Source organism: Gadus macrocephalus, chromosome 7 (genome assembly GCF_031168955.1).
Source record: "Gadus macrocephalus chromosome 7, ASM3116895v1".
Classification (NCBI taxonomy): Eukaryota; Metazoa; Chordata; class Actinopteri; order Gadiformes; family Gadidae; genus Gadus; species Gadus macrocephalus.
In genome coordinates this window covers 377172-387295 of record NC_082388.1, presented here as the reverse complement: position 1 = coordinate 387295, position 10124 = coordinate 377172, and positions in this window count along the sequence as shown.

Here is a 10124-nt window from a genome sequence, read left to right as displayed (position 1 = left end):
AAAATCAAGGAACTAGTAAGGGTAAATTCCACATCCATATAATAAAGACACACACACACACACACACACACACACACACACACACACACACACACACACACACACACACACACACACACACACACACACACACACTATTTGTTAATTTATTAATCTTTTCTTTGTTTTAGGGTGCACAGGTTCCAAATTAAAATAATTTAAAAAAAATTAACCGAGCGTTTGAAGCTCCACCTAATATGAGCCACGTTACGCTCAGGTCTGTATATTGTGAGGGCGAGGAGTGCCCCCCTGTGGCTGATAGAGAGAACTGTACCCTAGCCTCGTTCGGTCATTACTATATGTTCTATTCTACATTATTACAGTTTTTCTCAGTCGCTTTGGTACATTTCTCAGATCAGAATTGAAATTCTCAAAACGACCTGTTCAATCTTCACCTCATTGTGTCACTTGTGCACATCAAAAAAGCAGTTTCTCATTTCTTTGAACAAGTTGCAAATGCTTTGGTACATTCATGCAAATTTGTATGTACAATTCTCTGCTCTTTCCTACATTATCAATGTCATGTTGATCAAAATGTATTGTAATGGGTTTCTATTGTTTAGTCTCACCTCTGCAACATTTAGGTAGGCCTATTAGTTAATTGCTTAAGTCTTTACATGCAAAATTGTTGAACAAGTTGTCATAATATGTCAAGCAAATTTCTATACATTTCTGTTGGACTTTTTTTTTCTAAATCTGTCTTGAATTGGTAAATTACTACCAGGTGAATCTTGACTTTCTCTAAAGAAGTTAAATGTCTGCAGTGTTAGATCAACCAACGATCAACCAGTTTACGGAAATAGCTCAAAGGTGCATCTCATGAACCATAAACTGGCAAGTATATATAAAGCTGGAGCACAACACAATGTTACATTGTCTGACAATGGAAGGACAAGAAATTTGACAGGGTGAACAGCCACAGAGAAGAAGAAGAGGAAGAGGAGTGAGGCTGCGTGAGAATGAGAATTTGTGACCCAACAGACAGGAGCGTCAGGAGGTGTATGAGGACTGCACTGTAATTCCTACCGCAATGCATGCACAGTTTACCCTAAGGAGATTGTCCTATGTTCACATTTCTAGCAATGACATGGTCTGTCAACAAATTACAGAACAAACAGTCAAAGTATAAATGTAAATCTTGTCCAGTCTCTTGCAATCAATCTCCCACATACACTAAGGTGTAACTTACAATTTACAATAATTGTCTTCAAAACTTTAGCCATAGTTTACATGAGAACATCCCTCCAGAGCAGTGGCGGCTCGCCTATAGAGGGCGCTGGGGCGCCGCCCTCCCGCCGACCGGCCATCTTTTCTTTTTTAAATATATTTATATATTTTTTTTTTAATAATCTTCTCATTTTGAGAATTAATCTATTTTAATTGCATTCGAATAATGCATTTACTTTAGAATATCTTTAGAATCCCCCATGATTAAATCTTCATTCACTGACATGTTCAACGTTCATCTTGGTGAAGTAGATGTCTTCCGTGGGGCGCTTTTAGCTCAGCCCCACATGCCTGAATTATTAGCCAATGGTTCCCCCGTTGCTAGGCAGAAAAGTACATCATTTCGCCAATCAGCGTCGTCGAATTGTATGGCTTTGGGGCGCTCAAGATATAGCCCCAAGCGCAGTGCACCGTCCACTGCGCGTAACCGCGGATTTGCTATTACCTCAGAGATCAGCAAGTCTTTGCTTATGAATCCCTTCGAAAGAAGAAAAATTGCAAGTAAAAGAAATCGGAGCAGAAAAGCCAGAAGTGAACATGACCCAACAAGCAAGAGAAAAGGATAGAGCCTACAAGAGAAGTTTTTCCAAAGTTTGGTTCAGGCTTGGCTAACTAGCTGTGGGTATGCCAATGCAATTTTTTTGCTTTCCTTGCATACTTTTTAAAACAAGTGCGAGTGATAGTTCGTGGACACAGACAGGGTTGACAGACCTGAAACATCTGTCAGAACGGATTAAAAAAACACAGTCATGCTAGAGGTAAGCAACTTCTATTTATTCCACTAGCCTATATGTATTTCCCTTGAGATGGACACTGGTTGCAGACCCTCACAACCTCCCCCCACCCCTTTCAAGTGTACTATATATAGTTCTCTGCAAACCTATGGTGGGACCAGGCCTTCATTGTGCATATTGTATATAGTCCTCTGCAAAGCTATTCAGTACATACTGTATATAGCTCTCTGCAAACATGGTGGCATCAGGCCTTCAGTGTGCATATTGTATATAGTCCTCTGTAAACCTATTCAGTGTACATACTGTAAATAGTTCTCTGCAAACCTATGGTTGCTTCAGGCCTTCAGTGTTCATATTGTATATAGTCCTTTGCAAACCTATTCAGTGTACACACTGTATATAGTCCTCTGCAAACCTATGGTGGCATCAGGCCTTCAGTGTGCATATTGTACTGTATGTAGTCCTCTGCAAACCTATGTTGGTATCATGCCTTAAGTGTGTCTTCAACAACCACACACAAAAGTTTGCACATTTACATGAATTTTGTGGAATTCATATTTCATTGTATTTGTCTAAATGCATACTAATGCAGACTGTAGATATATTTATGAGTGACGTTTACCAACACAATTACACAGTTACTTGGCCGTAACACACCCATTATCTCTATCTCTCTCCCTCTCACTCACACACACAGAGAGAGAGAACGTTACCTTGTGTGTAATTCAAAGTTATTGTTGATGTATCTGCATAATATCTCTTAATGTTGCTGATTTCTACAAGGCAAAAAAATAACTTAAAACTTAGTTCCCTGGCCCCATTTGTCTTTGTAAGTAAATGTTATTTTTTTGCCTTTACTATTTTGTCAGAATGCATCAGAATGCTGCGTTTGTTTGTGAAAATCACAAAAAATCTTGTGGGGGAGGATGGCCCCATTCGTCTTTGTAAGTAAATGTTATTTTTTTGCCTTTACTATTTTGTCAGAATGCACCAGAATGCTTCGTTTGTTTGTGAAAATCACAAAAAATCTTGTGGGGGAGGATGGCCCCATTCGTCTTTGTAAGTAAATGTTATTTTTTTGCCTTTACTATTTTGTCAGAATGCACCAGAATGCTTCGTTTGTTTGTGAAAATCACAAAAAATCAGGTGGGGGAGGATGCCCCCAGACCCCCCTACAGGGGTTTGGAATGCAAACGTTCAGCCCCCCCTCAAATAAATTCCACCAGCCGCCACTGCTCCAGAGTACATTGTTATATTGACAACATGACTAAGCAATTTGACTGTCTTATCCGTACACAATGACACAAGGACTTGTCATTCTGATGGCACTGACACTGTTCATTGACACAGATATTTACTTTTGAGAAACAAACTAAGGATTTTGAGCAAGAGACGGGCTTTTGCAGGAAATCCATCGTGTTTTGCTATTTGTACGAATTGTTTTGAGAAATGCACTTACTGTTTTGCAAATTTCAATTCTGATCTGAGAAATGTACCAAAGCGACTGAGAAAAACTGTAATGGAGAGAATATCGTAAGAGAGACAGAGAGACAGTAGCGGAGGGTGATGGTTCGGCAGTGCCCCCTAGCGGGGGGTGACGGTAATAACCAAACCGTGATCCCTATTCAAAATAATCTATAATCCAATTTATTATAACCTTTCTAAACGATCATAATTCAATGTTGAGCTGTCCATATATAGCTTGTCCTTACATAGCTTTGGCTTTACCGACTGACACTCAAAGTGGGCGTCGAACAGTACTGTCGCTGAGTAACGCGTGGGCTTCCCCCGGGCTGAGTCCTAGGACACCATCAAACAAACAAACAAACACGCAAACAAACAGCGGATAATACATCCGACAGACTGACAGACAGACAGAAAGCCCTCTGGAGGAGGCAGACAGACAGATCGACCGACTGACGGACCGCCAGACAGACACACCGACAGACAGACAGCCAGAGACAGAGAGACAGAGAGACAGCCAGCCCTCTGGAGGAGACAGACAGACAGACAGACAGACAGCCAGAGACAGAGAGACAGAGAGACAGCCAGCCCTCTGGAGGAGACAGACAGACAGACAGACAGACAGACAGACAGACAGACAGACAGACAGAGTTACAGAGTCTCTCAGTCCTTAATGTTGACTTTAGGGTCTGTACACCGAGGGGTCGGTAAGAGTTCGGTAAGAGGTCGGTAAGAGGTCGGTAAGAGGTCGGTAAGGGGTCGGTAAGAGGTCGGTAAGAGGTCGATAAGAGGTCGGTAAGAGGTCGGTAAGAGGTCGGTAAGAGGGTTAGGATTCATAATGTCCACTCAGTGAGGGGTTAAGGAGGTAGGAGGTTAGGGAGTTACTCTGTGATGATGTTTTACGGGGGCTGTACAACGAGGGGTCATCTTCATCACAGTAGAGCACGGCTCTGCCCACATGGGAGGGGGGGGGCACCACCATGCTCTGATTGGCTAAGCATGGTGCTGCACTCCCGCCTCTTGGATACCTGGATGTGTACTCGGTGCAGGTCCCTTGCGGCTATGTGTGGGCACCACAACCTGGTTTGTGGCTCGGTGCTGACCTCTAGGGGCTATGTGTGGGATTTACACTTGGTTTTGTGGCCTTCTGGGTTACCCTTACACGTGGCCGGCTGTTATCTCCAGAATTCATACATTATTGAAAGAGTCGGACGCCTCCCTAGTCATCAAGGACACATTTGGCCTGCTAGTATGAATGTGTGAATGAATATCACACTATCTTAAATTCATTTTCAGCCTGTTTTACGTCCGTCAGGTTGGGCTGGTAACACCATCCCCACTTCAAAATATCAACAAAAAAAACCACATCAAAAATAAAATCCACGCTTGGAAATCAATAGCATATATTTCTTTCAAACGGCGTTTGAGATACGGCCCCCTATCACCTTTCGTCACTTTGAATCGTTTTAATAACAGGCGTCCAAACGTTTCCCGGTTTAATATCCACTCCCCTAGGAGTGGATATTGATTTAATACCCCCTCCTAGGTTCAGAGGGGGTAGCCACTGTCCCCTAGGAACACACTCGGCCCAAATCCACCTGTCCACCTCCTCACCCACCGCGGAATGGGCCCACAAAGCTATCACGGGCGCTGCCAGGCCACTACGCCGCCAGGTCGAGCCCCCTGTGGTCCACCACCACCTGCGCATCGATGGCCGCGTAACCTTTCCTGGAGATGAAGGCCTGGTCGAGCACGGATGGATTGGATATCAGGACCAGTGTCCCGTCCACCAGGCCATCCAGATCGGAATTCCGGCGATCTCATGGAAGCCCTGGTGCACCTCCTGGACCTCCTGGCGAGGGGCAGGTTTTCTGATAAAATCCCTGGCGTGGGGCAAAAGGGCTTTTGTGACCGCATGGACAGATCTCCACTCAGAAGCCTTACTTAGTCCAAGGCCATCCCCGACAACGTCTATGAAGCTCCCTGCTGCGGAAGAACGCAGCGCTGCCAGCAGCTGGACTTCAGGTGTCAGTGAGAAGTTCTGACGCGTTGGTCTTGCCAGCATAGGCCCAATCAGATCAAGCACTTGGTGTATTTGTTGCCGTGGTAGGCGAAATTGTTGCAATATTGCCGTGTCTGTCAAGATATCCATGGGACTAAAGTTTTGCCTGATAAAATTGTTCGCCAGCTTCAAGGCCGGCGACGTCGTTGATTCAGCACGAGGATGCGTTGTATTGCTATGGCAAGCCAACCCCGCCAGAAAACGGCATCATTTAGACGCGTATCACCTTCATTACGCCGTAAAAAACGCTGTAAAATGTAGAAAAACTGCGCATTTTACGCCGTCATGCGCAAAAAAACGTTGCTTTTTACGCCGCAATTAAGCCTTTCAAGAGCGTGCGTAAAAAGCGCAGTTTTGAACATCAAACCGCGCGTAAAATACGCCGCATTTGTGCACATCACAACGGCGTAAAATACGGCGTCCCTCTAGTATGCTAATAATCTCCGCCCTACTTTTCTCTCAGCCAATGCATTTGAAATGTTTGAGCCCAATTGCTGAACAAGACAAGCAGACCAAATCAGTTTAGCACAGATCTGCTTTGAGGAGTTCTCCTCTCATTTGTTGTTTGTTGTAGCGTCATATACATATATATTAGTAAATCCAGTTCCAACAGTGTGGTCACCGTGGCCGTGGCCCAATCGATAGAGACGCTTGCTCTGTAGGCAAGAGGTTGTTTCAAAAAAAATATATACATATTATAAAGACGTTTCAAACATTCCATCGAGTCTCTCGCATTCTACAATGGCCAGCTTTATTGTTTCCCATGGGAGCATGCGACTTAGTCTGCGAGTGGACGATCTGAAACTAAATCGGAAACTAGATTTCTTCTTCGAAGGTTGTGCTCCACACAGAACCTCCTCACCTTCATAACGGAGCACTTCGTGGCACCAGATTGCCAGATTATTTCCAGTGTCAAATAGTTCACGAATAAAATCACCATAAGGTTCAAGTGCGGCCATAACTAAGGCTAATTATAACTAGACAGTCTATTGCTGGTTTAGGTGGTTGGCTCTTTTTTCTTCGCTGCGTTCTGCCTTCTGGTGTAGCCTATAACTATAAATGTATCTGTTTTTGTAGGCCCTATTTGTTTTTCTGTTTCGGGTTTTAAAAACCAACACACAAAACACACAAACAAAAAATCTAATGCCGTTTATTTGTTTATTCCTTTTTCCCTTTTTCAGTTTCAAAACCAAATCAGAAAAAACAATAAACAATCCTGTTAATTGTTTTTTCTGATCTTGTTTTAAATCGGAATATTCAAAGAACAAACCATACACTGATTCTCCTACCTTATCACTTTACTGACACACACAATGTGTGGCAGTAAAGTGACAGGATCATTCTATAGACAAAAATCTTCCCATATAACTAATTTAATTTAGGAGGATAGCACAGCTGTAACAAAGTATTCTCATTATAGCCTATAGTTATATCCTAGTTTTGCATATTTATACATTGTATCCTATTTTTTTCATATTTCATGTGCAATCTGTATTTTATGTAGGCTGCAGCATCTGTATTTTAAATTTAGCTTACATTTTCTTTTTACATTTTAGCTTTTGCTGAGGTGGGCGCTGTATTAGCCTACTGTATAGGCTGTCTGTATTTGTGTAAGAGTTAATTGTATTGTGTAACCTGCTGGATTATGAAAGTTAGTTTGGGGTAAATAAAGTGTCTGTCTGTCTGGGGGAAAATGCCGTGAAAAATGTATGCACGGTGCGTTCAGGATTAGGACTGATATAGCATATGTCGGCCTAGGCCTAATCAATCGGGTTTTAATATTTGTAGCATTTATATTAGTCTATTATTTCCGTAGGCTACTCTGCTGTTGGCCTTGATGAGGAGATATTTTTTTGCTGCCATGCACAAATAGTTGAATCCAACAACATTCCTGTGTCTACCCCTCCTACAGAGCCCATTTAAGCACCGTGTCAGTAGCCTCTGAACGTTGTTAGAGTAGTGCACACGCGTTCATGTAAAGAGGAGTTTTGGGAAAAAACTGACATTTTTTACGAAGGTTCGAAAGAATGATGGGCTGATGGGCCTCTTAAGCCTATCAGGCTACTTGGCTCCCCAGTTCATCAGTGTCTCTCTCTATGGCTCCCTCTCACTCCTTTCCAATGTGTATCGATTGAACAAGAGAGGATGTAACGATAACTAATAATTTAAATATAATTAACAAGACACCGAGATGATCTTGCTGGCTGACTAAAAAGGCACTGAATTTGGAACTTATAACACAGGAGGTCTGGCTTGCGGACTAAAAAGCATTGCGATCATAAAAGCGTGACCATCTGACAAAAGCACAAATCTGACAATAAATGGAATCGATCCGACAACCTCTTGCCTACAGAACAAGCGTCTCTATCGATTGGGCCACGGTGATCACAACGTCGGAACTGCATTTACTAATGTATATATCTATATGACGCTACAACTAACGCCAAATGAGAGGAGATCTGTGCTGAACTGATTTGGTCTGCTTGTCTTGTTCAGAGATTGGGCGCAAACACTTCAAATGCATTGGCTGAGAGAAAAGAAGGGCGGAGATTATTAGAATACTAGAGAGACGCCGTATTTTACGCCGTTGTGATGTGCACAAGCAAGGTGTATTTTACACGCGGTTTGATGTTCAAAACTGCGCTTTTTATGCACGCTCTTGAAAGGCTTAATTGAGGTGTAAAAAGCGGCGCTTTTTTGCGCATGACGGCGTAAAATGCGCTGTTTTTCTACATTTTACAGCGTTTTTTACGGCAAAATTAAGGTGATACACGTCTAAATGATGCCGTTTTCTGGCGGGGATGGCTTGCCATATATTGCTGCCAGTTTTGCCACAGTTCACAACCGTCTCTGGCGTCCATTTATGAAATCTTTGCCACTCAGAGCAAAGAGCCAAAACTTGCAAATTGACAATTGTTTATCAATTTGCAAATTTCACAAATTGCTTGCAAAATTGTGCATGCCTTGACATTGACTAGGCCTGAATGGGCTGATTAAATGACATTCTAATATACCTAGGCTACTTTTGAATAGGCTAAAGCTTACCCTATTCAACTTGAACTAACTTCAAATGCATGCACATTTTATTTTGTGCTTGGGTGTTTCCAGCAATTATTTTCTTCATGAATGACTTCAAACCATTGGTGAAACACAACACTAGCCGCGTTTACATGGACACATCTGATCCTATTAGAAGTGGAAGAATAGCTCAATCGGAATAGAAAAGGATCATATATACGCTTCAATCGGAATACAATTGTCTGATCGGTAGGGATGGGAATCGAGAACCGGTTCTAGTTCAGAACCGGTGCAGAGTCAACCGATTCCTTGGAATCATTAGCAAGCCTGCTTAACGATTCCGCTTATCGGTTCCGGTCGCGGCAAATGCGTCATGACGTCACACACACGCTGCTTTTGTTTTGGTTCAGAACGCAGCAAACACAGCGCCGCCGAGGAAGAAGCGCATTTTGCGTTCACACCAAACGCGACGGGACGACAAGATCCCATACAAAGTGAACGTAGAGACGCGTATCGGGCGAATTTTTCGCGAGAGAAAACCGCCGACGAGTTTTTGTCGTGATGACAGCCAATCAGCGTTCAACAGCGTGACAACTGAGTGACATGTGTAATGTAACAGCCAATCAGCGTTCAACCGTCAAACTCAGTGCAGTGCAGTCTGGGGTGAACTGCAGCATGGAGGAGAAAGTGATTGTTGCAGTTTGCGACTCCCGGAGCTCTATATATAATAGTATATAATATAATATAATTATACGAGCCACATCCAATGTGTGCTCCGTGTGTTTTGACTCCCGGGTGACCTGGTTGACGCGCTGTGTTGATGTTTCCAGTACTATGCAGGTACGTGAAGCAATGATTGATCCATGCGATTGTCTCCGGTTTACAACCCGTTTATTTCCTCAAGATAACACCAATTGCATGGGAATACGGAATACATTCATTGATCCTCAGTGACATAACAACACCTTCGTAGTTCTTGCGGTCAAAAACCGTATGCCCTTCCGGGGTCAAACAACAGAGGTACCCCAAATGACGTCCCCTTTACACCTGTACCCGCAATACGGCAACACCACTCAGTGGTCAACACAGACATTACAACATAACTAAAAAACAGGAAAATGGCTCTTACACTCCGGCCCCTAAATGCATGCGACGGATGGAGCTAACATTTAAACCAAAACAACAAAGAGCCATTAATACCAGTCATGCATTACTGCATTATCATCAGATATCTTAAGCTGCGTTTAACAGACACAATTTGGTCACTGGTTTTACCACAGTGTTAAACTTCGTCTTAAGACGAACGGACCGTACAAACTCGTTTTGTCGGGAAAGGTCTCGACTACTCGTCCGAGCAGCCAAGAGCCATGAGGTGCAGCCGAATCCATGACTATGACAATGTCTCCTGGCACAAAATTCCCCTTTTCATTGTTCCATTTTGCCGTTCTTGCAGCAGAGGGAGGTACTCTTGAACCCACCGTTTCCAGAACAGATCAGATATATATTGAACCTGTCTCCACCTTCTCTTTGCATACAGGTCTTGTTTCACAAACACCCCAGGTGGTAATGCAGGTTTGCCT